Source organism: Ambystoma mexicanum, chromosome 5q (assembly GCF_040938575.1).
Source record: "Ambystoma mexicanum isolate Mex_15411 chromosome 5q, UKY_AmexF1_1, whole genome shotgun sequence".
In the NCBI taxonomy this organism is placed as follows: domain Eukaryota; kingdom Metazoa; phylum Chordata; class Amphibia; order Caudata; family Ambystomatidae; genus Ambystoma; species Ambystoma mexicanum.
In genome coordinates, this window is record NC_090933.1 from 1,274,155,991 (window position 1) to 1,274,178,829 (window position 22,839).

The 22,839-nt window shown below is 60.7% G+C and overlaps 29 non-coding genes across 29 annotated transcripts; all 29 read right to left on the minus strand.

The window, feature by feature from the left end:
* Window positions 1-125: 125 nt before the first annotated feature.
* Window positions 126-289, minus strand: LOC138499341 (U1 spliceosomal RNA). The gene has a single exon (XR_011279353.1). It is a non-coding gene; the product is annotated as a U1 spliceosomal RNA (small nuclear RNA).
* Window positions 290-901: 612 nt separating this feature from the next.
* LOC138498913 (U1 spliceosomal RNA) lies at window positions 902-1,065 on the minus strand. Its single transcript, XR_011279006.1, has one exon. It is a non-coding gene; the product is annotated as a U1 spliceosomal RNA (small nuclear RNA).
* A 612-nt stretch (window positions 1,066-1,677) lies between these two features.
* Window positions 1,678-1,841, minus strand: LOC138499342 (U1 spliceosomal RNA). The gene has a single exon (XR_011279354.1). It is a non-coding gene; the product is annotated as a U1 spliceosomal RNA (small nuclear RNA).
* Window positions 1,842-2,443: 602 nt separating this feature from the next.
* LOC138499343 (U1 spliceosomal RNA) lies at window positions 2,444-2,607 on the minus strand. Its single transcript, XR_011279355.1, has one exon. It is a non-coding gene; the product is annotated as a U1 spliceosomal RNA (small nuclear RNA).
* Window positions 2,608-3,219: 612 nt separating this feature from the next.
* Window positions 3,220-3,383, minus strand: LOC138499344 (U1 spliceosomal RNA). Its single transcript, XR_011279356.1, has one exon. It is a non-coding gene; the product is annotated as a U1 spliceosomal RNA (small nuclear RNA).
* Window positions 3,384-4,177: 794 nt separating this feature from the next.
* Window positions 4,178-4,341, minus strand: LOC138499346 (U1 spliceosomal RNA). Its single transcript, XR_011279358.1, has one exon. It is a non-coding gene; the product is annotated as a U1 spliceosomal RNA (small nuclear RNA).
* Window positions 4,342-4,953: 612 nt separating this feature from the next.
* LOC138499347 (U1 spliceosomal RNA) lies at window positions 4,954-5,117 on the minus strand. Its single transcript, XR_011279359.1, has one exon. It is a non-coding gene; the product is annotated as a U1 spliceosomal RNA (small nuclear RNA).
* A 612-nt stretch (window positions 5,118-5,729) lies between these two features.
* Window positions 5,730-5,893, minus strand: LOC138499349 (U1 spliceosomal RNA). Its single transcript, XR_011279360.1, has one exon. It is a non-coding gene; the product is annotated as a U1 spliceosomal RNA (small nuclear RNA).
* Window positions 5,894-6,505: 612 nt separating this feature from the next.
* On the minus strand, window positions 6,506-6,669 carry LOC138499350 (U1 spliceosomal RNA). The gene has a single exon (XR_011279361.1). It is a non-coding gene; the product is annotated as a U1 spliceosomal RNA (small nuclear RNA).
* A 612-nt stretch (window positions 6,670-7,281) lies between these two features.
* On the minus strand, window positions 7,282-7,445 carry LOC138499351 (U1 spliceosomal RNA). Its single transcript, XR_011279362.1, has one exon. It is a non-coding gene; the product is annotated as a U1 spliceosomal RNA (small nuclear RNA).
* Window positions 7,446-8,057: 612 nt separating this feature from the next.
* On the minus strand, window positions 8,058-8,221 carry LOC138499352 (U1 spliceosomal RNA). Its single transcript, XR_011279363.1, has one exon. It is a non-coding gene; the product is annotated as a U1 spliceosomal RNA (small nuclear RNA).
* Window positions 8,222-8,833: 612 nt separating this feature from the next.
* LOC138499353 (U1 spliceosomal RNA) lies at window positions 8,834-8,997 on the minus strand. The gene has a single exon (XR_011279364.1). It is a non-coding gene; the product is annotated as a U1 spliceosomal RNA (small nuclear RNA).
* A 612-nt stretch (window positions 8,998-9,609) lies between these two features.
* On the minus strand, window positions 9,610-9,773 carry LOC138498910 (U1 spliceosomal RNA). The gene has a single exon (XR_011279003.1). It is a non-coding gene; the product is annotated as a U1 spliceosomal RNA (small nuclear RNA).
* A 612-nt stretch (window positions 9,774-10,385) lies between these two features.
* LOC138499354 (U1 spliceosomal RNA) lies at window positions 10,386-10,549 on the minus strand. The gene has a single exon (XR_011279365.1). It is a non-coding gene; the product is annotated as a U1 spliceosomal RNA (small nuclear RNA).
* Window positions 10,550-11,161: 612 nt separating this feature from the next.
* On the minus strand, window positions 11,162-11,325 carry LOC138499355 (U1 spliceosomal RNA). Its single transcript, XR_011279366.1, has one exon. It is a non-coding gene; the product is annotated as a U1 spliceosomal RNA (small nuclear RNA).
* A 612-nt stretch (window positions 11,326-11,937) lies between these two features.
* Window positions 11,938-12,101, minus strand: LOC138499356 (U1 spliceosomal RNA). Its single transcript, XR_011279367.1, has one exon. It is a non-coding gene; the product is annotated as a U1 spliceosomal RNA (small nuclear RNA).
* A 612-nt stretch (window positions 12,102-12,713) lies between these two features.
* Window positions 12,714-12,877, minus strand: LOC138499358 (U1 spliceosomal RNA). The gene has a single exon (XR_011279368.1). It is a non-coding gene; the product is annotated as a U1 spliceosomal RNA (small nuclear RNA).
* A 612-nt stretch (window positions 12,878-13,489) lies between these two features.
* On the minus strand, window positions 13,490-13,653 carry LOC138499360 (U1 spliceosomal RNA). The gene has a single exon (XR_011279369.1). It is a non-coding gene; the product is annotated as a U1 spliceosomal RNA (small nuclear RNA).
* Window positions 13,654-14,265: 612 nt separating this feature from the next.
* LOC138499361 (U1 spliceosomal RNA) lies at window positions 14,266-14,429 on the minus strand. The gene has a single exon (XR_011279370.1). It is a non-coding gene; the product is annotated as a U1 spliceosomal RNA (small nuclear RNA).
* A 612-nt stretch (window positions 14,430-15,041) lies between these two features.
* Window positions 15,042-15,205, minus strand: LOC138499362 (U1 spliceosomal RNA). The gene has a single exon (XR_011279371.1). It is a non-coding gene; the product is annotated as a U1 spliceosomal RNA (small nuclear RNA).
* Window positions 15,206-15,817: 612 nt separating this feature from the next.
* On the minus strand, window positions 15,818-15,981 carry LOC138499363 (U1 spliceosomal RNA). The gene has a single exon (XR_011279372.1). It is a non-coding gene; the product is annotated as a U1 spliceosomal RNA (small nuclear RNA).
* A 612-nt stretch (window positions 15,982-16,593) lies between these two features.
* On the minus strand, window positions 16,594-16,757 carry LOC138499364 (U1 spliceosomal RNA). Its single transcript, XR_011279373.1, has one exon. It is a non-coding gene; the product is annotated as a U1 spliceosomal RNA (small nuclear RNA).
* A 612-nt stretch (window positions 16,758-17,369) lies between these two features.
* LOC138499365 (U1 spliceosomal RNA) lies at window positions 17,370-17,533 on the minus strand. Its single transcript, XR_011279374.1, has one exon. It is a non-coding gene; the product is annotated as a U1 spliceosomal RNA (small nuclear RNA).
* Window positions 17,534-18,145: 612 nt separating this feature from the next.
* LOC138499366 (U1 spliceosomal RNA) lies at window positions 18,146-18,309 on the minus strand. Its single transcript, XR_011279375.1, has one exon. It is a non-coding gene; the product is annotated as a U1 spliceosomal RNA (small nuclear RNA).
* Window positions 18,310-19,105: 796 nt separating this feature from the next.
* LOC138499367 (U1 spliceosomal RNA) lies at window positions 19,106-19,269 on the minus strand. Its single transcript, XR_011279376.1, has one exon. It is a non-coding gene; the product is annotated as a U1 spliceosomal RNA (small nuclear RNA).
* Window positions 19,270-20,063: 794 nt separating this feature from the next.
* LOC138499368 (U1 spliceosomal RNA) lies at window positions 20,064-20,227 on the minus strand. The gene has a single exon (XR_011279377.1). It is a non-coding gene; the product is annotated as a U1 spliceosomal RNA (small nuclear RNA).
* A 612-nt stretch (window positions 20,228-20,839) lies between these two features.
* On the minus strand, window positions 20,840-21,003 carry LOC138499371 (U1 spliceosomal RNA). Its single transcript, XR_011279379.1, has one exon. It is a non-coding gene; the product is annotated as a U1 spliceosomal RNA (small nuclear RNA).
* A 612-nt stretch (window positions 21,004-21,615) lies between these two features.
* Window positions 21,616-21,779, minus strand: LOC138499372 (U1 spliceosomal RNA). The gene has a single exon (XR_011279380.1). It is a non-coding gene; the product is annotated as a U1 spliceosomal RNA (small nuclear RNA).
* Window positions 21,780-22,391: 612 nt separating this feature from the next.
* On the minus strand, window positions 22,392-22,555 carry LOC138499373 (U1 spliceosomal RNA). Its single transcript, XR_011279381.1, has one exon. It is a non-coding gene; the product is annotated as a U1 spliceosomal RNA (small nuclear RNA).
* Between the last annotated feature and the right edge of the window lie 284 nt (window positions 22,556-22,839).

The window sequence follows — 22,839 nt, forward strand, 5'->3', positions numbered from 1 at the left end:
CAGCAACATTCAGAGGCTACCTACTCACACACGTGACTTAAGAAACTCTGCTGCAAGACCAGGGGCTCCGTGTGTAAACAAGCTGACTCTGCACACTAAACTTTTTCTTTCTTTGACCAATAAATCAGGGGATAGCGCGAACGCAGTCCCCCACTACCAGAAATAATGCAGTCGAGTATCCCGCATTTGGGGACATCGCAGGGGTCAGCAAATCCGATGTGCAATGGATGAGCCTCACCCTGGGAGATCTGCCTTGTTGATCACAGATGCTCCCCTGCCAGGTAAGTATGAGTTGCGAGCAAGAGGGCAGGGGTTGGGCCTGTTCTGGAATCCCCGCTAAGCGAGGGTGAGAAGGCAGGCCCTGACCCAGCCCTAGCCCTCCCGGAAGCCCCGAGCGCCTGCAGAGCTGCCTGTCCCACGTTCAGGGGGAAGCTCCGGCAGGCAGAGCTCAGCAGAAGAGGCACATTGCAGCACAGGTCCTTTCTCCCATCAGGCCCTGCTCCGCACGAGATTTGCATAAATTCCGGCCTGGCCGCCAGCCTGCAGGCCCAGTCGGATAGCGAGCAGGCCTGGTGCAGTGCGCCCACTGGCCTGTCGGCCCCCAGGGCCCATGGCCCTCCTGAGCCGACAGGCCACCCCGCTTAACAAGAGCGTCTTGGGTGGGGTGCTCCCCAGCAGGACACGGCAACGCCGTGAAGGCAACGCCCGATCGTGCCCGATCGGTGCTAGGCGCCTGTGCACTTGACCCCTCCAGTGAATGCTGGCCCTCTGGACTGCAGCAACATTCAGAGGCTACCTACTCACACACGTGACTTAAGAAACTCTGCTGCAAGACCAGGGGCTCCGTGTGTAAACAAGCTGACTCTGCACACTAAACTTTTTCTTTCTTTGACCAATAAATCAGGGGATAGCGCGAACACAGTCCCCCACTACCAGAAATAATGCAGTCGAGTATCCCGCATTTGGGGACATCGCAGGGGTCAGCAAATCCGATGTGCAATGGATGAGCCTCACCCTGGGAGATCTGCCTTGTTGATCACAGATGCTCCCCTGCCAGGTAAGTATGAGTTGCGAGCAAGAGGGCAGGGGTTGGGCCTGTTCTGGAATCCCCGCTAAGCGAGGGTGAGAAGGCAGGCCCTGACCCAGCCCCAGCCCTCCCGGAAGCCCCGAGCGCCTGCAGAGCTGCCTGTCCCACGTTCAGGGGGAAGCTCCGGCAGGCAGAGCTCAGCAGAAGAGGCACATTGCAGCACAGGTCCTTTCTCCCATCAGGCCCTGCTCCGCCCGAGATTTGCATACATTCCGGCCTGGCCCCCAGCCTGCAGGCCCAGTCGGATAGCGAGCAGGCCTGGTGCAGTGCGCCCACTGGCCTGTCGGCCCCCAGGGCCCATGGCCCTCCTGAGCCGACAGGCCACCCCGCTTAACAAGAGCGTCTTGGGTGGGGTGCTCCCCAGCAGGACACGGCAACGCCGTGAAGGCAACGCCCGATCGTGCCCGATCGGTGCTAGGCGCCTGTGCACTTGACCCCTCCAGTGAATGCTGGCCCTCTGGACTGCAGCAACATTCAGAGGCTACCTACTCACACACGTGACTTAAGAAACTCTGCTGCAAGACCAGGGGCTCCGTGTGTAAACAAGCTGACTCTGCACACTAAACTTTTTCTTTCTTTGACCAATAAATCAGGGGATAGCGCGAACGCAGTCCCCCACTACCAGAAATAATGCAGTCGAGTATCCCGCATTTGGGGACATCGCAGGGGTCAGCAAATCCGATGTGCAATGGATGAGCCTCACCCTGGGAGATCTGCCTTGTTGATCACAGATGCTCCCCTGCCAGGTAAGTATGAGTTGCGAGCAAGAGGGCAGGGGTTGGGCCTGTTCTGGAATCCCCGCTAAGCGAGGGTGAGAAGGCAGGCCCTGACCCAGCCCCAGCCCTCCCGGAAGCCCCGAGCGCCTGCAGAGCTGCCTGTCCCACGTTCAGGGGGAAGCTCCGGCAGGCAGAGCTCAGCAGAAGAGGCACATTGCAGCACAGGTCCTTTCTCCCATCAGGCCCTGCTCCGCCCGAGATTTGCATACATTCCGGCCTGGCCCCCAGCCTGCAGGCCCAGTCGGATAGCGAGCAGGCCTGGTGCAGTGCGCCCACTGGCCTGTCGGCCCACAGGGCCCATGGCCCTCCTGAGCCGACAGGCCACCCCGCTTAACAAGAGCGTCTTGGGTGGGGTGCTCCCCAGCAGGACACGGCAACGCCGTGAAGGCAACGCCCGATCGGTGCTAGGCGCCTGTGCACTTGACCCCTCCAGTGAATGCTGGCCCTCTGGACTGCAGCAACATTCAGAGGCTACCTACTCACACACGTGACTTAAGAAACTCTGCTGCAAGACCAGGGGCTCCGTGTGCAAACAAGCTGACTCTGCACACTAAACTTTTTCTTTCTTTGACCAATAAATCAGGGGATAGCGCGAACGCAGTCCCCCACTACCAGAAATAATGCAGTCGAGTATCCCGCATTTGGGGACATCGCAGGGGTCAGCAAATCCGATGTGCAATGGATGAGCCTCACCCTGGGAGATCTGCCTTGTTGATCACAGATGCTCCCCTGCCAGGTAAGTATGAGTTGCGAGCAAGAGGGCAGGGGTTGGGCCTGTTCTGGAATCCCCGCTAAGCGAGGGTGAGAAGGCAGGCCCTGACCCAGCCCCAGCCCTCCCGGAAGCCCCGAGCGCCTGCAGAGCTGCCTGTCCCACGTTCAGGGGGAAGCTCCGGCAGGCAGAGCTCAGCAGAAGAGGCACATTGCAGCACAGGTCCTTTCTCCCATCAGGCCCTGCTCCGCCCGAGATTTGCATACATTCCGGCCTGGCCCCCAGCCTGCAGGCCCAGTCGGATAGCGAGCAGGCCTGGTGCAGTGCGCCCACTGGCCTGTCGGCCCCCAGGGCCCATGGCCCTCCTGAGCCGACAGGCCACCCCGCTTAACAAGAGCGTCTTGGGTGGGGTGCTCCCCAGCAGGACACGGCAACGCCGTGAAGGCAACGCCCGATCGTGCCCGATCGGTGCTAGGCGCCTGTGCACTTGACCCCTCCAGTGAATGCTGGCCCTCTGGACTGCAGCAACATTCAGAGGCTACCTACTCACACACGTGACTTAAGAAACTCTGCTGCAAGACCAGGGGCTCCGTGTGTAAACAAGCTGACTCTGCACACTAAACTTTTTCTTTCTTTGACCAATAAATCAGGGGATAGCGCGAACGCAGTCCCCCACTACCAGAAATAATGCAGTCGAGTATCCCGCATTTGGGGACATCGCAGGGGTCAGCAAATCCGATGTGCAATGGATGAGCCTCACCCTGGGAGATCTGCCTTGTTGATCACAGATGCTCCCCTGCCAGGTAAGTATGAGTTGCGAGCAAGAGGGCAGGGGTTGGGCCTGTTCTGGAATCCCCGCTAAGCGAGGGTGAGAAGGCAGGCCCTGACCCAGCCCCAGCCCTCCCGGAAGCCCCGAGCGCCTGCAGAGCTGCCTGTCCCACGTTCAGGGGGAAGCTCCGGCAGGCAGAGCTCAGCAGAAGAGGCACATTGCAGCACAGGTCCTTTCTCCCATCAGGCCCTGCTCCGCCCGAGATTTGCATACATTCCGGCCTGGCCCCCAGCCTGCAGGCCCAGTCGGATAGCGAGCAGGCCTGGTGCAGTGCGCCCACTGGCCTGTCGGCCCCCAGGGCCCATGGCCCTCCTGAGCCGACAGGCCACCCCGCTTAACAAGAGCGTCTTGGGTGGGGTGCTCCCCAGCAGGACACGGCAACGCCGTGAAGGCAACGCCCGATCGTGCCCGATCGGTGCTCGGACGGGGCCGGCGGCAGCTGGTAGCCAGTGAACCCCCCCCCCCCCAATCCCCAGGAGCTGGATGGGACTTCTTAAGGTTGGAGGGCCTGGCCGTGATAACAGAGCCCGGGCGGGGCGGGGCAGGGCGGCTTCAAGAACTACTGGGGCCCCTGATATCATGGGGCGCACAAGTCTGGGGTTAGGCGCCTGTGCACTTGACCCCTCCAGTGAATGCTGGCCCTCTGGACTGCAGCAACATTCAGAGGCTACCTACTCACACACGTGACTTAAGAAACTCTGCTGCAAGACCAGGGGCTCCGTGTGTAAACAAGCTGACTCTGCACACTAAACTTTTTCTTTCTTTGACCAATAAATCAGGGGATAGCGCGAACGCAGTCCCCCACTACCAGAAATAATGCAGTCGAGTATCCCGCATTTGGGGACATCGCAGGGGTCAGCAAATCCGATGTGCAATGGATGAGCCTCACCCTGGGAGATCTGCCTTGTTGATCACAGATGCTCCCCTGCCAGGTAAGTATGAGTTGCGAGCAAGAGGGCAGGGGTTGGGCCTGTTCTGGAATCCCCGCTAAGCGAGGGTGAGAAGGCAGGCCCTGACCCAGCCCTAGCCCTCCCGGAAGCCCCGAGCGCCTGCAGAGCTGCCTGTCCCACGTTCAGGGGGAAGCTCCGGCAGGCAGAGCTCAGCAGAAGAGGCACATTGCAGCACAGGTCCTTTCTCCCATCAGGCCCTGCTCCGCACGAGATTTGCATAAATTCCGGCCTGGCCGCCAGCCTGCAGGCCCAGTCGGATAGCGAGCAGGCCTGGTGCAGTGCGCCCACTGGCCTGTCGGCCCCCAGGGCCCATGGCCCTCCTGAGCCGACAGGCCACCCCGCTTAACAAGAGCGTCTTGGGTGGGGTGCTCCCCAGCAGGACACGGCAACGCCGTGAAGGCAACGCCCGATCGTGCCCGATCGGTGCTAGGCGCCTGTGCACTTGACCCCTCCAGTGAATGCTGGCCCTCTGGACTGCAGCAACATTCAGAGGCTACCTACTCACACACGTGACTTAAGAAACTCTGCTGCAAGACCAGGGGCTCCGTGTGTAAACAAGCTGACTCTGCACACTAAACTTTTTCTTTCTTTGACCAATAAATCAGGGGATAGCGCGAACGCAGTCCCCCACTACCAGAAATAATGCAGTCGAGTATCCCGCATTTGGGGACATCGCAGGGGTCAGCAAATCCGATGTGCAATGGATGAGCCTCACCCTGGGAGATCTGCCTTGTTGATCACAGATGCTCCCCTGCCAGGTAAGTATGAGTTGCGAGCAAGAGGGCAGGGGTTGGGCCTGTTCTGGAATCCCCGCTAAGCGAGGGTGAGAAGGCAGGCCCTGACCCAGCCCCAGCCCTCCCGGAAGCCCCGAGCGCCTGCAGAGCTGCCTGTCCCACGTTCAGGGGGAAGCTCCGGCAGGCAGAGCTCAGCAGAAGAGGCACATTGCAGCACAGGTCCTTTCTCCCATCAGGCCCTGCTCCGCCCGAGATTTGCATACATTCCGGCCTGGCCCCCAGCCTGCAGGCCCAGTCGGATAGCGAGCAGGCCTGGTGCAGTGCGCCCACTGGCCTGTCGGCCCCCAGGGCCCATGGCCCTCCTGAGCCGACAGGCCACCCCGCTTAACAAGAGCGTCTTGGGTGGGGTGCTCCCCAGCAGGACACGGCAACGCCGTGAAGGCAACGCCCGATCGTGCCCGATCGGTGCTAGGCGCCTGTGCACTTGACCCCTCCAGTGAATGCTGGCCCTCTGGACTGCAGCAACATTCAGAGGCTACCTACTCACACACGTGACTTAAGAAACTCTGCTGCAAGACCAGGGGCTCCGTGTGTAAACAAGCTGACTCTGCACACTAAACTTTTTCTTTCTTTGACCAATAAATCAGGGGATAGCGCGAACGCAGTCCCCCACTACCAGAAATAATGCAGTCGAGTATCCCGCATTTGGGGACATCGCAGGGGTCAGCAAATCCGATGTGCAATGGATGAGCCTCACCCTGGGAGATCTGCCTTGTTGATCACAGATGCTCCCCTGCCAGGTAAGTATGAGTTGCGAGCAAGAGGGCAGGGGTTGGGCCTGTTCTGGAATCCCCGCTAAGCGAGGGTGAGAAGGCAGGCCCTGACCCAGCCCCAGCCCTCCCGGAAGCCCCGAGCGCCTGCAGAGCTGCCTGTCCCACGTTCAGGGGGAAGCTCCGGCAGGCAGAGCTCAGCAGAAGAGGCACATTGCAGCACAGGTCCTTTCTCCCATCAGGCCCTGCTCCGCCCGAGATTTGCATACATTCCGGCCTGGCCCCCAGCCTGCAGGCCCAGTCGGATAGCGAGCAGGCCTGGTGCAGTGCGCCCACTGGCCTGTCGGCCCACAGGGCCCATGGCCCTCCTGAGCCGACAGGCCACCCCGCTTAACAAGAGCGTCTTGGGTGGGGTGCTCCCCAGCAGGACACGGCAACGCCGTGAAGGCAACGCCCGATCGTGCCCGATCGGTGCTAGGCGCCTGTGCACTTGACCCCTCCAGTGAATGCTGGCCCTCTGGACTGCAGCAACATTCAGAGGCTACCTACTCACACACGTGACTTAAGAAACTCTGCTGCAAGACCAGGGGCTCCGTGTGCAAACAAGCTGACTCTGCACACTAAACTTTTTCTTTCTTTGACCAATAAATCAGGGGATAGCGCGAACGCAGTCCCCCACTACCAGAAATAATGCAGTCGAGTATCCCGCATTTGGGGACATCGCAGGGGTCAGCAAATCCGATGTGCAATGGATGAGCCTCACCCTGGGAGATCTGCCTTGTTGATCACAGATGCTCCCCTGCCAGGTAAGTATGAGTTGCGAGCAAGAGGGCAGGGGTTGGGCCTGTTCTGGAATCCCCGCTAAGCGAGGGTGAGAAGGCAGGCCCTGACCCAGCCCCAGCCCTCCCGGAAGCCCCGAGCGCCTGCAGAGCTGCCTGTCCCACGTTCAGGGGGAAGCTCCGGCAGGCAGAGCTCAGCAGAAGAGGCACATTGCAGCACAGGTCCTTTCTCCCATCAGGCCCTGCTCCGCCCGAGATTTGCATACATTCCGGCCTGGCCCCCAGCCTGCAGGCCCAGTCGGATAGCGAGCAGGCCTGGTGCAGTGCGCCCACTGGCCTGTCGGCCCCCAGGGCCCATGGCCCTCCTGAGCCGACAGGCCACCCCGCTTAACAAGAGCGTCTTGGGTGGGGTGCTCCCCAGCAGGACACGGCAACGCCGTGAAGGCAACGCCCGATCGTGCCCGATCGGTGCTAGGCGCCTGTGCACTTGACCCCTCCAGTGAATGCTGGCCCTCTGGACTGCAGCAACATTCAGAGGCTACCTACTCACACACGTGACTTAAGAAACTCTGCTGCAAGACCAGGGGCTCCGTGTGTAAACAAGCTGACTCTGCACACTAAACTTTTTCTTTCTTTGACCAATAAATCAGGGGATAGCGCGAACGCAGTCCCCCACTACCAGAAATAATGCAGTCGAGTATCCCGCATTTGGGGACATCGCAGGGGTCAGCAAATCCGATGTGCAATGGATGAGCCTCACCCTGGGAGATCTGCCTTGTTGATCACAGATGCTCCCCTGCCAGGTAAGTATGAGTTGCGAGCAAGAGGGCAGGGGTTGGGCCTGTTCTGGAATCCCCGCTAAGCGAGGGTGAGAAGGCAGGCCCTGACCCAGCCCCAGCCCTCCCGGAAGCCCCGAGCGCCTGCAGAGCTGCCTGTCCCACGTTCAGGGGGAAGCTCCGGCAGGCAGAGCTCAGCAGAAGAGGCACATTGCAGCACAGGTCCTTTCTCCCATCAGGCCCTGCTCCGCCCGAGATTTGCATACATTCCGGCCTGGCCCCCAGCCTGCAGGCCCAGTCGGATAGCGAGCAGGCCTGGTGCAGTGCGCCCACTGGCCTGTCGGCCCCCAGGGCCCATGGCCCTCCTGAGCCGACAGGCCACCCCGCTTAACAAGAGCGTCTTGGGTGGGGTGCTCCCCAGCAGGACACGGCAACGCCGTGAAGGCAACGCCCGATCGTGCCCGATCGGTGCTAGGCGCCTGTGCACTTGACCCCTCCAGTGAATGCTGGCCCTCTGGACTGCAGCAACATTCAGAGGCTACCTACTCACACACGTGACTTAAGAAACTCTGCTGCAAGACCAGGGGCTCCGTGTGTAAACAAGCTGACTCTGCACACTAAACTTTTTCTTTCTTTGACCAATAAATCAGGGGATAGCGCGAACGCAGTCCCCCACTACCAGAAATAATGCAGTCGAGTATCCCGCATTTGGGGACATCGCAGGGGTCAGCAAATCCGATGTGCAATGGATGAGCCTCACCCTGGGAGATCTGCCTTGTTGATCACAGATGCTCCCCTGCCAGGTAAGTATGAGTTGCGAGCAAGAGGGCAGGGGTTGGGCCTGTTCTGGAATCCCCGCTAAGCGAGGGTGAGAAGGCAGGCCCTGACCCAGCCCCAGCCCTCCCGGAAGCCCCGAGCGCCTGCAGAGCTGCCTGTCCCACGTTCAGGGGGAAGCTCCGGCAGGCAGAGCTCAGCAGAAGAGGCACATTGCAGCACAGGTCCTTTCTCCCATCAGGCCCTGCTCCGCCCGAGATTTGCATACATTCCGGCCTGGCCCCCAGCCTGCAGGCCCAGTCGGATAGCGAGCAGGCCTGGTGCAGTGCGCCCACTGGCCTGTCGGCCCCCAGGGCCCATGGCCCTCCTGAGCCGACAGGCCACCCCGCTTAACAAGAGCGTCTTGGGTGGGGTGCTCCCCAGCAGGACACGGCAACGCCGTGAAGGCAACGCCCGATCGTGCCCGATCGGTGCTAGGCGCCTGTGCACTTGACCCCTCCAGTGAATGCTGGCCCTCTGGACTGCAGCAACATTCAGAGGCTACCTACTCACACACGTGACTTAAGAAACTCTGCTGCAAGACCAGGGGCTCCGTGTGTAAACAAGCTGACTCTGCACACTAAACTTTTTCTTTCTTTGACCAATAAATCAGGGGATAGCGCGAACGCAGTCCCCCACTACCAGAAATAATGCAGTCGAGTATCCCGCATTTGGGGACATCGCAGGGGTCAGCAAATCCGATGTGCAATGGATGAGCCTCACCCTGGGAGATCTGCCTTGTTGATCACAGATGCTCCCCTGCCAGGTAAGTATGAGTTGCGAGCAAGAGGGCAGGGGTTGGGCCTGTTCTGGAATCCCCGCTAAGCGAGGGTGAGAAGGCAGGCCCTGACCCAGCCCTAGCCCTCCCGGAAGCCCCGAGCGCCTGCAGAGCTGCCTGTCCCACGTTCAGGGGGAAGCTCCGGCAGGCAGAGCTCAGCAGAAGAGGCACATTGCAGCACAGGTCCTTTCTCCCATCAGGCCCTGCTCCGCACGAGATTTGCATAAATTCCGGCCTGGCCGCCAGCCTGCAGGCCCAGTCGGATAGCGAGCAGGCCTGGTGCAGTGCGCCCACTGGCCTGTCGGCCCCCAGGGCCCATGGCCCTCCTGAGCCGACAGGCCACCCCGCTTAACAAGAGCGTCTTGGGTGGGGTGCTCCCCAGCAGGACACGGCAACGCCGTGAAGGCAACGCCCGATCGTGCCCGATCGGTGCTAGGCGCCTGTGCACTTGACCCCTCCAGTGAATGCTGGCCCTCTGGACTGCAGCAACATTCAGAGGCTACCTACTCACACACGTGACTTAAGAAACTCTGCTGCAAGACCAGGGGCTCCGTGTGTAAACAAGCTGACTCTGCACACTAAACTTTTTCTTTCTTTGACCAATAAATCAGGGGATAGCGCGAACGCAGTCCCCCACTACCAGAAATAATGCAGTCGAGTATCCCGCATTTAGGGACATCGCAGGGGTCAGCAAATCCGATGTGCAATGGATGAGCCTCACCCTGGGAGATCTGCCTTGTTGATCACAGATGCTCCCCTGCCAGGTAAGTATGAGTTGCGAGCAAGAGGGCAGGGGTTGGGCCTGTTCTGGAATCCCCGCTAAGCGAGGGTGAGAAGGCAGGCCCTGACCCAGCCCCAGCCCTCCCGGAAGCCCCGAGCGCCTGCAGAGCTGCCTGTCCCACGTTCAGGGGGAAGCTCCGGCAGGCAGAGCTCAGCAGAAGAGGCACATTGCAGCACAGGTCCTTTCTCCCATCAGGCCCTGCTCCGCCCGAGATTTGCATACATTCCGGCCTGGCCCCCAGCCTGCAGGCCCAGTCGGATAGCGAGCAGGCCTGGTGCAGTGCGCCCACTGGCCTGTCGGCCCCCAGGGCCCATGGCCCTCCTGAGCCGACAGGCCACCCCGCTTAACAAGAGCGTCTTGGGTGGGGTGCTCCCCAGCAGGACACGGCAACGCCGTGAAGGCAACGCCCGATCGTGCCCGATCGGTGCTAGGCGCCTGTGCACTTGACCCCTCCAGTGAATGCTGGCCCTCTGGACTGCAGCAACATTCAGAGGCTACCTACTCACACACGTGACTTAAGAAACTCTGCTGCAAGACCAGGGGCTCCGTGTGTAAACAAGCTGACTCTGCACACTAAACTTTTTCTTTCTTTGACCAATAAATCAGGGGATAGCGCGAACGCAGTCCCCCACTACCAGAAATAATGCAGTCGAGTATCCCGCATTTGGGGACATCGCAGGGGTCAGCAAATCCGATGTGCAATGGATGAGCCTCACCCTGGGAGATCTGCCTTGTTGATCACAGATGCTCCCCTGCCAGGTAAGTATGAGTTGCGAGCAAGAGGGCAGGGGTTGGGCCTGTTCTGGAATCCCCGCTAAGCGAGGGTGAGAAGGCAGGCCCTGACCCAGCCCTAGCCCTCCCGGAAGCCCCGAGCGCCTGCAGAGCTGCCTGTCCCACGTTCAGGGGGAAGCTCCGGCAGGCAGAGCTCAGCAGAAGAGGCACATTGCAGCACAGGTCCTTTCTCCCATCAGGCCCTGCTCCGCACGAGATTTGCATAAATTCCGGCCTGGCCGCCAGCCTGCAGGCCCAGTCGGATAGCGAGCAGGCCTGGTGCAGTGCGCCCACTGGCCTGTCGGCCCCCAGGGCCCATGGCCCTCCTGAGCCGACAGGCCACCCCGCTTAACAAGAGCGTCTTGGGTGGGGTGCTCCCCAGCAGGACACGGCAACGCCGTGAAGGCAACGCCCGATCGTGCCCGATCGGTGCTAGGCGCCTGTGCACTTGACCCCTCCAGTGAATGCTGGCCCTCTGGACTGCAGCAACATTCAGAGGCTACCTACTCACACACGTGACTTAAGAAACTCTGCTGCAAGACCAGGGGCTCCGTGTGTAAACAAGCTGACTCTGCACACTAAACTTTTTCTTTCTTTGACCAATAAATCAGGGGATAGCGCGAACGCAGTCCCCCACTACCAGAAATAATGCAGTCGAGTATCCCGCATTTGGGGACATCGCAGGGGTCAGCAAATCCGATGTGCAATGGATGAGCCTCACCCTGGGAGATCTGCCTTGTTGATCACAGATGCTCCCCTGCCAGGTAAGTATGAGTTGCGAGCAAGAGGGCAGGGGTTGGGCCTGTTCTGGAATCCCCGCTAAGCGAGGGTGAGAAGGCAGGCCCTGACCCAGCCCCAGCCCTCCCGGAAGCCCCGAGCGCCTGCAGAGCTGCCTGTCCCACGTTCAGGGGGAAGCTCCGGCAGGCAGAGCTCAGCAGAAGAGGCACATTGCAGCACAGGTCCTTTCTCCCATCAGGCCCTGCTCCGCCCGAGATTTGCATACATTCCGGCCTGGCCCCCAGCCTGCAGGCCCAGTCGGATAGCGAGCAGGCCTGGTGCAGTGCGCCCACTGGCCTGTCGGCCCCCAGGGCCCATGGCCCTCCTGAGCCGACAGGCCACCCCGCTTAACAAGAGCGTCTTGGGTGGGGTGCTCCCCAGCAGGACACGGCAACGCCGTGAAGGCAACGCCCGATCGTGCCCGATCGGTGCTAGGCGCCTGTGCACTTGACCCCTCCAGTGAATGCTGGCCCTCTGGACTGCAGCAACATTCAGAGGCTACCTACTCACACACGTGACTTAAGAAACTCTGCTGCAAGACCAGGGGCTCCGTGTGTAAACAAGCTGACTCTGCACACTAAACTTTTTCTTTCTTTGACCAATAAATCAGGGGATAGCGCGAACGCAGTCCCCCACTACCAGAAATAATGCAGTCGAGTATCCCGCATTTGGGGACATCGCAGGGGTCAGCAAATCCGATGTGCAATGGATGAGCCTCACCCTGGGAGATCTGCCTTGTTGATCACAGATGCTCCCCTGCCAGGTAAGTATGAGTTGCGAGCAAGAGGGCAGGGGTTGGGCCTGTTCTGGAATCCCCGCTAAGCGAGGGTGAGAAGGCAGGCCCTGACCCAGCCCCAGCCCTCCCGGAAGCCCCGAGCGCCTGCAGAGCTGCCTGTCCCACGTTCAGGGGGAAGCTCCGGCAGGCAGAGCTCAGCAGAAGAGGCACATTGCAGCACAGGTCCTTTCTCCCATCAGGCCCTGCTCCGCCCGAGATTTGCATACATTCCGGCCTGGCCCCCAGCCTGCAGGCCCAGTCGGATAGCGAGCAGGCCTGGTGCAGTGCGCCCACTGGCCTGTCGGCCCACAGGGCCCATGGCCCTCCTGAGCCGACAGGCCACCCCGCTTAACAAGAGCGTCTTGGGTGGGGTGCTCCCCAGCAGGACACGGCAACGCCGTGAAGGCAACGCCCGATCGTGCCCGATCGGTGCTAGGCGCCTGTGCACTTGACCCCTCCAGTGAATGCTGGCCCTCTGGACTGCAGCAACATTCAGAGGCTACCTACTCACACACGTGACTTAAGAAACTCTGCTGCAAGACCAGGGGCTCCGTGTGTAAACAAGCTGACTCTGCACACTAAACTTTTTCTTTCTTTGACCAATAAATCAGGGGATAGCGCGAACGCAGTCCCCCACTACCAGAAATAATGCAGTCGAGTATCCCGCATTTGGGGACATCGCAGGGGTCAGCAAATCCGATGTGCAATGGATGAGCCTCACCCTGGGAGATCTGCCTTGTTGATCACAGATGCTCCCCTGCCAGGTAAGTATGAGTTGCGAGCAAGAGGGCAGGGGTTGGGCCTGTTCTGGAATCCCCGCTAAGCGAGGGTGAGAAGGCAGGCCCTGACCCAGCCCCAGCCCTCCCGGAAGCCCCGAGCGCCTGCAGAGCTGCCTGTCCCACGTTCAGGGGGAAGCTCCGGCAGGCAGAGCTCAGCAGAAGAGGCACATTGCAGCACAGGTCCTTTCTCCCATCAGGCCCTGCTCCGCCCGAGATTTGCATACATTCCGGCCTGGCCCCCAGCCTGCAGGCCCAGTCGGATAGCGAGCAGGCCTGGTGCAGTGCGCCCACTGGCCTGTCGGCCCCCAGGGCCCATGGCCCTCCTGAGCCGACAGGCCACCCCGCTTAACAAGAGCGTCTTGGGTGGGGTGCTCCCCAGCAGGACACGGCAACGCCGTGAAGGCAACGCCCGATCGTGCCCGATCGGTGCTAGGCGCCTGTGCACTTGACCCCTCCAGTGAATGCTGGCCCTCTGGACTGCAGCAACATTCAGAGGCTACCTACTCACACACGTGACTTAAGAAACTCTGCTGCAAGACCAGGGGCTCCGTGTGTAAACAAGCTGACTCTGCACACTAAACTTTTTCTTTCTTTGACCAATAAATCAGGGGATAGCGCGAACGCAGTCCCCCACTACCAGAAATAATGCAGTCGAGTATCCCGCATTTGGGGACATCGCAGGGGTCAGCAAATCCGATGTGCAATGGATGAGCCTCACCCTGGGAGATCTGCCTTGTTGATCACAGATGCTCCCCTGCCAGGTAAGTATGAGTTGCGAGCAAGAGGGCAGGGGTTGGGCCTGTTCTGGAATCCCCGCTAAGCGAGGGTGAGAAGGCAGGCCCTGACCCAGCCCCAGCCCTCCCGGAAGCCCCGAGCGCCTGCAGAGCTGCCTGTCCCACGTTCAGGGGGAAGCTCCGGCAGGCAGAGCTCAGCAGAAGAGGCACATTGCAGCACAGGTCCTTTCTCCCATCAGGCCCTGCTCCGCCCGAGATTTGCATACATTCCGGCCTGGCCCCCAGCCTGCAGGCCCAGTCGGATAGCGAGCAGGCCTGGTGCAGTGCGCCCACTGGCCTGTCGGCCCCCAGGGCCCATGGCCCTCCTGAGCCGACAGGCCACCCCGCTTAACAAGAGCGTCTTGGGTGGGGTGCTCCCCAGCAGGACACGGCAACGCCGTGAAGGCAACGCCCGATCGTGCCCGATCGGTGCTAGGCGCCTGTGCACTTGACCCCTCCAGTGAATGCTGGCCCTCTGGACTGCAGCAACATTCAGAGGCTACCTACTCACACACGTGACTTAAGAAACTCTGCTGCAAGACCAGGGGCTCCGTGTGTAAACAAGCTGACTCTGCACACTAAACTTTTTCTTTCTTTGACCAATAAATCAGGGGATAGCGCGAACGCAGTCCCCCACTACCAGAAATAATGCAGTCGAGTATCCCGCATTTGGGGACATCGCAGGGGTCAGCAAATCCGATGTGCAATGGATGAGCCTCACCCTGGGAGATCTGCCTTGTTGATCACAGATGCTCCCCTGCCAGGTAAGTATGAGTTGCGAGCAAGAGGGCAGGGGTTGGGCCTGTTCTGGAATCCCCGCTAAGCGAGGGTGAGAAGGCAGGCCCTGACCCAGCCCCAGCCCTCCCGGAAGCCCCGAGCGCCTGCAGAGCTGCCTGTCCCACGTTCAGGGGGAAGCTCCGGCAGGCAGAGCTCAGCAGAAGAGGCACATTGCAGCACAGGTCCTTTCTCCCATCAGGCCCTGCTCCGCCCGAGATTTGCATACATTCCGGCCTGGCCCCCAGCCTGCAGGCCCAGTCGGATAGCGAGCAGGCCTGGTGCAGTGCGCCCACTGGCCTGTCGGCCCCCAGGGCCCATGGCCCTCCTGAGCCGACAGGCCACCCCGCTTAACAAGAGCGTCTTGGGTGGGGTGCTCCCCAGCAGGACACGGCAACGCCGTGAAGGCAACGCCCGATCGTGCCCGATCGGTGCTAGGCGCCTGTGCACTTGACCCCTCCAGTGAATGCTGGCCCTCTGGACTGCAGCAACATTCAGAGGCTACCTACTCACACACGTGACTTAAGAAACTCTGCTGCAAGACCAGGGGCTCCGTGTGTAAACAAGCTGACTCTGCACACTAAACTTTTTCTTTCTTTGACCAATAAATCAGGGGATAGCGCGAACGCAGTCCCCCACTACCAGAAATAATGCAGTCGAGTATCCCGCATTTGGGGACATCGCAGGGGTCAGCAAATCCGATGTGCAATGGATGAGCCTCACCCTGGGAGATCTGCCTTGTTGATCACAGATGCTCCCCTGCCAGGTAAGTATGAGTTGCGAGCAAGAGGGCAGGGGTTGGGCCTGTTCTGGAATCCCCGCTAAGCGAGGGTGAGAAGGCAGGCCCTGACCCAGCCCCAGCCCTCCCGGAAGCCCCGAGCGCCTGCAGAGCTGCCTGTCCCACGTTCAGGGGGAAGCTCCGGCAGGCAGAGCTCAGCAGAAGAGGCACATTGCAGCACAGGTCCTTTCTCCCATCAGGCCCTGCTCCGCCCGAGATTTGCATACATTCCGGCCTGGCCCCCAGCCTGCAGGCCCAGTCGGATAGCGAGCAGGCCTGGTGCAGTGCGCCCACTGGCCTGTCGGCCCCCAGGGCCCATGGCCCTCCTGAGCCGACAGGCCACCCCGCTTAACAAGAGCGTCTTGGGTGGGGTGCTCCCCAGCAGGACACGGCAACGCCGTGAAGGCAACGCCCGATCGTGCCCGATCGGTGCTAGGCGCCTGTGCACTTGACCCCTCCAGTGAATGCTGGCCCTCTGGACTGCAGCAACATTCAGAGGCTACCTACTCACACACGTGACTTAAGAAACTCTGCTGCAAGACCAGGGGCTCCGTGTGTAAACAAGCTGACTCTGCACACTAAACTTTTTCTTTCTTTGACCAATAAATCAGGGGATAGCGCGAACGCAGTCCCCCACTACCAGAAATAATGCAGTCGAGTATCCCGCATTTGGGGACATCGCAGGGGTCAGCAAATCCGATGTGCAATGGATGAGCCTCACCCTGGGAGATCTGCCTTGTTGATCACAGATGCTCCCCTGCCAGGTAAGTATGAGTTGCGAGCAAGAGGGCAGGGGTTGGGCCTGTTCTGGAATCCCCGCTAAGCGAGGGTGAGAAGGCAGGCCCTGACCCAGCCCCAGCCCTCCCGGAAGCCCCGAGCGCCTGCAGAGCTGCCTGTCCCACGTTCAGGGGGAAGCTCCGGCAGGCAGAGCTCAGCAGAAGAGGCACATTGCAGCACAGGTCCTTTCTCCCATCAGGCCCTGCTCCGCCCGAGATTTGCATACATTCCGGCCTGGCCCCCAGCCTGCAGGCCCAGTCGGATAGCGAGCAGGCCTGGTGCAGTGCGCCCACTGGCCTGTCGGCCCCCAGGGCCCATGGCCCTCCTGAGCCGACAGGCCACCCCGCTTAACAAGAGCGTCTTGGGTGGGGTGCTCCCCAGCAGGACACGGCAACGCCGTGAAGGCAACGCCCGATCGTGCCCGATCGGTGCTAGGCGCCTGTGCACTTGACCCCTCCAGTGAATGCTGGCCCTCTGGACTGCAGCAACATTCAGAGGCTACCTACTCACACACGTGACTTAAGAAACTCTGCTGCAAGACCAGGGGCTCCGTGTGTAAACAAGCTGACTCTGCACACTAAACTTTTTCTTTCTTTGACCAATAAATCAGGGGATAGCGCGAACGCAGTCCCCCACTACCAGAAATAATGCAGTCGAGTATCCCGCATTTGGGGACATCGCAGGGGTCAGCAAATCCGATGTGCAATGGATGAGCCTCACCCTGGGAGATCTGCCTTGTTGATCACAGATGCTCCCCTGCCAGGTAAGTATGAGTTGCGAGCAAGAGGGCAGGGGTTGGGCCTGTTCTGGAATCCCCGCTAAGCGAGGGTGAGAAGGCAGGCCCTGACCCAGCCCCAGCCCTCCCGGAAGCCCCGAGCGCCTGCAGAGCTGCCTGTCCCACGTTCAGGGGGAAGCTCCGGCAGGCAGAGCTCAGCAGAAGAGGCACATTGCAGCACAGGTCCTTTCTCCCATCAGGCCCTGCTCCGCCCGAGATTTGCATACATTCCGGCCTGGCCCCCAGCCTGCAGGCCCAGTCGGATAGCGAGCAGGCCTGGTGCAGTGCGCCCACTGGCCTGTCGGCCCCCAGGGCCCATGGCCCTCCTGAGCCGACAGGCCACCCCGCTTAACAAGAGCGTCTTGGGTGGGGTGCTCCCCAGCAGGACACGGCAACGCCGTGAAGGCAACGCCCGATCGTGCCCGATCGGTGCTAGGCGCCTGTGCACTTGACCCCTCCAGTGAATGCTGGCCCTCTGGACTGCAGCAACATTCAGAGGCTACCTACTCACACACGTGACTTAAGAAACTCTGCTGCAAGACCAGGGGCTCCGTGTGTAAACAAGCTGACTCTGCACACTAAACTTTTTCTTTCTTTGACCAATAAATCAGGGGATAGCGCGAACGCAGTCCCCCACTACCAGAAATAATGCAGTCGAGTATCCCGCATTTGGGGACATCGCAGGGGTCAGCAAATCCGATGTGCAATGGATGAGCCTCACCCTGGGAGATCTGCCTTGTTGATCACAGATGCTCCCCTGCCAGGTAAGTATGAGTTGCGAGCAAGAGGGCAGGGGTTGGGCCTGTTCTGGAATCCCCGCTAAGCGAGGGTGAGAAGGCAGGCCCTGACCCAGCCCCAGCCCTCCCGGAAGCCCCGAGCGCCTGCAGAGCTGCCTGTCCCACGTTCAGGGGGAAGCTCCGGCAGGCAGAGCTCAGCAGAAGAGGCACATTGCAGCACAGGTCCTTTCTCCCATCAGGCCCTGCTCCGCCCGAGATTTGCATACATTCCGGCCTGGCCCCCAGCCTGCAGGCCCAGTCGGATAGCGAGCAGGCCTGGTGCAGTGCGCCCACTGGCCTGTCGGCCCCCAGGGCCCATGGCCCTCCTGAGCCGACAGGCCACCCCGCTTAACAAGAGCGTCTTGGGTGGGGTGCTCCCCAGCAGGACACGGCAACGCCGTGAAGGCAACGCCCGATCGTGCCCGATCGGTGCTAGGCGCCTGTGCACTTGACCCCTCCAGTGAATGCTGGCCCTCTGGACTGCAGCAACATTCAGAGGCTACCTACTCACACACGTGACTTAAGAAACTCTGCTGCAAGACCAGGGGCTCCGTGTGTAAACAAGCTGACTCTGCACACTAAACTTTTTCTTTCTTTGACCAATAAATCAGGGGATAGCGCGAACGCAGTCCCCCACTACCAGAAATAATGCAGTCGAGTATCCCGCATTTGGGGACATCGCAGGGGTCAGCAAATCCGATGTGCAATGGATGAGCCTCACCCTGGGAGATCTGCCTTGTTGATCACAGATGCTCCCCTGCCAGGTAAGTATGAGTTGCGAGCAAGAGGGCAGGGGTTGGGCCTGTTCTGGAATCCCCGCTAAGCGAGGGTGAGAAGGCAGGCCCTGACCCAGCCCCAGCCCTCCCGGAAGCCCCGAGCGCCTGCAGAGCTGCCTGTCCCACGTTCAGGGGGAAGCTCCGGCAGGCAGAGCTCAGCAGAAGAGGCACATTGCAGCACAGGTCCTTTCTCCCATCAGGCCCTGCTCCGCCCGAGATTTGCATACATTCCGGCCTGGCCCCCAGCCTGCAGGCCCAGTCGGATAGCGAGCAGGCCTGGTGCAGTGCGCCCACTGGCCTGTCGGCCCCCAGGGCCCATGGCCCTCCTGAGCCGACAGGCCACCCCGCTTAACAAGAGCGTCTTGGGTGGGGTGCTCCCCAGCAGGACACGGCAACGCCGTGAAGGCAACGCCCGATCGTGCCCGATCGGTGCTCGGACGGGGCCGGCGGCAGCTGGTAGCCAGTGAACCCCCCCCCCCCCCCAATCCCCAGGAGCTGGATGGGACTTCTTAAGGTTGGAGGGCCTGGCCGTGATAACAGAGCCCGGGCGGGGCGGGGCAGGGCGGCTTCAAGAACTACTGGGGCCCCTGATATCATGGGGCGCACAAGTCTGGGGTTAGGCGCCTGTGCACTTGACCCCTCCAGTGAATGCTGGCCCTCTGGACTGCAGCAACATTCAGAGGCTACCTACTCACACACGTGACTTAAGAAACTCTGCTGCAAGACCAGGGGCTCCGTGTGTAAACAAGCTGACTCTGCACACTAAACTTTTTCTTTCTTTGACCAATAAATCAGGGGATAGCGCGAACGCAGTCCCCCACTACCAGAAATAATGCAGTCGAGTATCCCGCATTTGGGGACATCGCAGGGGTCAGCAAATCCGATGTGCAATGGATGAGCCTCACCCTGGGAGATCTGCCTTGTTGATCACAGATGCTCCCCTGCCAGGTAAGTATGAGTTGCGAGCAAGAGGGCAGGGGTTGGGCCTGTTCTGGAATCCCCGCTAAGCGAGGGTGAGAAGGCAGGCCCTGACCCAGCCCCAGCCCTCCCGGAAGCCCCGAGCGCCTGCAGAGCTGCCTGTCCCACGTTCAGGGGGAAGCTCCGGCAGGCAGAGCTCAGCAGAAGAGGCACATTGCAGCACAGGTCCTTTCTCCCATCAGGCCCTGCTCCGCCCGAGATTTGCATACATTCCGGCCTGGCCCCCAGCCTGCAGGCCCAGTCGGATAGCGAGCAGGCCTGGTGCAGTGCGCCCACTGGCCTGTCGGCCCCCAGGGCCCATGGCCCTCCTGAGCCGACAGGCCACCCCGCTTAACAAGAGCGTCTTGGGTGGGGTGCTCCCCAGCAGGACACGGCAACGCCGTGAAGGCAACGCCCGATCGTGCCCGATCGGTGCTCGGACGGGGCCGGCGGCAGCTGGTAGCCAGTGAACCCCCCCCCCCCCAATCCCCAGGAGCTGGATGGGACTTCTTAAGGTTGGAGGGCCTGGCCGTGATAACAGAGCCCGGGCGGGGCGGGGCAGGGCGGCTTCAAGAACTACTGGGGCCCCTGATATCATGGGGCGCACAAGTCTGGGGTTAGGCGCCTGTGCACTTGACCCCTCCAGTGAATGCTGGCCCTCTGGACTGCAGCAACATTCAGAGGCTACCTACTCACACACGTGACTTAAGAAACTCTGCTGCAAGACCAGGGGCTCCGTGTGTAAACAAGCTGACTCTGCACACTAAACTTTTTCTTTCTTTGACCAATAAATCAGGGGATAGCGCGAACGCAGTCCCCCACTACCAGAAATAATGCAGTCGAGTATCCCGCATTTGGGGACATCGCAGGGGTCAGCAAATCCGATGTGCAATGGATGAGCCTCACCCTGGGAGATCTGCCTTGTTGATCACAGATGCTCCCCTGCCAGGTAAGTATGAGTTGCGAGCAAGAGGGCAGGGGTTGGGCCTGTTCTGGAATCCCCGCTAAGCGAGGGTGAGAAGGCAGGCCCTGACCCAGCCCTAGCCCTCCCGGAAGCCCCGAGCGCCTGCAGAGCTGCCTGTCCCACGTTCAGGGGGAAGCTCCGGCAGGCAGAGCTCAGCAGAAGAGGCACATTGCAGCACAGGTCCTTTCTCCCATCAGGCCCTGCTCCGCACGAGATTTGCATAAATTCCGGCCTGGCCGCCAGCCTGCAGGCCCAGTCGGATAGCGAGCAGGCCTGGTGCAGTGCGCCCACTGGCCTGTCGGCCCCCAGGGCCCATGGCCCTCCTGAGCCGACAGGCCACCCCGCTTAACAAGAGCGTCTTGGGTGGGGTGCTCCCCAGCAGGACACGGCAACGCCGTGAAGGCAACGCCCGATCGTGCCCGATCGGTGCTAGGCGCCTGTGCACTTGACCCCTCCAGTGAATGCTGGCCCTCTGGACTGCAGCAACATTCAGAGGCTACCTACTCACACACGTGACTTAAGAAACTCTGCTGCAAGACCAGGGGCTCCGTGTGTAAACAAGCTGACTCTGCACACTAAACTTTTTCTTTCTTTGACCAATAAATCAGGGGATAGCGCGAACGCAGTCCCCCACTACCAGAAATAATGCAGTCGAGTATCCCGCATTTGGGGACATCGCAGGGGTCAGCAAATCCGATGTGCAATGGATGAGCCTCACCCTGGGAGATCTGCCTTGTTGATCACAGATGCTCCCCTGCCAGGTAAGTATGAGTTGCGAGCAAGAGGGCAGGGGTTGGGCCTGTTCTGGAATCCCCGCTAAGCGAGGGTGAGAAGGCAGGCCCTGACCCAGCCCCAGCCCTCCCGGAAGCCCCGAGCGCCTGCAGAGCTGCCTGTCCCACGTTCAGGGGGAAGCTCCGGCAGGCAGAGCTCAGCAGAAGAGGCACATTGCAGCACAGGTCCTTTCTCCCATCAGGCCCTGCTCCGCCCGAGATTTGCATACATTCCGGCCTGGCCCCCAGCCTGCAGGCCCAGTCGGATAGCGAGCAGGCCTGGTGCAGTGCGCCCACTGGCCTGTCGGCCCCCAGGGCCCATGGCCCTCCTGAGCCGACAGGCCACCCCGCTTAACAAGAGCGTCTTGGGTGGGGTGCTCCCCAGCAGGACACGGCAACGCCGTGAAGGCAACGCCCGATCGTGCCCGATCGGTGCTAGGCGCCTGTGCACTTGACCCCTCCAGTGAATGCTGGCCCTCTGGACTGCAGCAACATTCAGAGGCTACCTACTCACACACGTGACTTAAGAAACTCTGCTGCAAGACCAGGGGCTCCGTGTGTAAACAAGCTGACTCTGCACACTAAACTTTTTCTTTCTTTGACCAATAAATCAGGGGATAGCGCGAACGCAGTCCCCCACTACCAGAAATAATGCAGTCGAGTATCCCGCATTTGGGGACATCGCAGGGGTCAGCAAATCCGATGTGCAATGGATGAGCCTCACCCTGGGAGATCTGCCTTGTTGATCACAGATGCTCCCCTGCCAGGTAAGTATGAGTTGCGAGCAAGAGGGCAGGGGTTGGGCCTGTTCTGGAATCCCCGCTAAGCGAGGGTGAGAAGGCAGGCCCTGACCCAGCCCCAGCCCTCCCGGAAGCCCCGAGCGCCTGCAGAGCTGCCTGTCCCACGTTCAGGGGGAAGCTCCGGCAGGCAGAGCTCAGCAGAAGAGGCACATTGCAGCACAGGTCCTTTCTCCCATCAGGCCCTGCTCCGCCCGAGATTTGCATACATTCCGGCCTGGCCCCCAGCCTGCAGGCCCAGTCGGATAGCGAGCAGGCCTGGTGCAGTGCGCCCACTGGCCTGTCGGCCCCCAGGGCCCATGGCCCTCCTGAGCCGACAGGCCACCCCGCTTAACAAGAGCGTCTTGGGTGGGGTGCTCCCCAGCAGGACACGGCAACGCCGTGAAGGCAACGCCCGATCGTGCCCGATCGGTGCTAGGCGCCTGTGCACTTGACCCCTCCAGTGAATGCTGGCCCTCTGGACTGCAGCAACATTCAGAGGCTACCTACTCACACACGTGACTTAAGAAACTCTGCTGCAAGACCAGGGGCTCCGTGTGTAAACAAGCTGACTCTGCACACTAAACTTTTTCTTTCTTTGACCAATAAATCAGGGGATAGCGCGAACGCAGTCCCCCACTACCAGAAATAATGCAGTCGAGTATCCCGCATTTGGGGACATCGCAGGGGTCAGCAAATCCGATGTGCAATGGATGAGCCTCACCCTGGGAGATCTGCCTTGTTGATCACAGATGCTCCCCTGCCAGGTAAGTATGAGTTGCGAGCAAGAGGGCAGGGGTTGGGCCTGTTCTGGAATCCCCGCTAAGCGAGGGTGAGAAGGCAGGCCCTGACCCAGCCCCAGCCCTCCCGGAAGCCCCGAGCGCCTGCAGAGCTGCCTGTCCCACGTTCAGGGGGAAGCTCCGGCAGGCAGAGCTCAGCAGAAGAGGCACATTGCAGCACAGGTCCTTTCTCCCATCAGGCCCTGCTCCGCCCGAGATTTGCATACATTCCGGCCTGGCCCCCAGCCTGCAGGCCCAGTCGGATAGCGAGCAGGCCTGG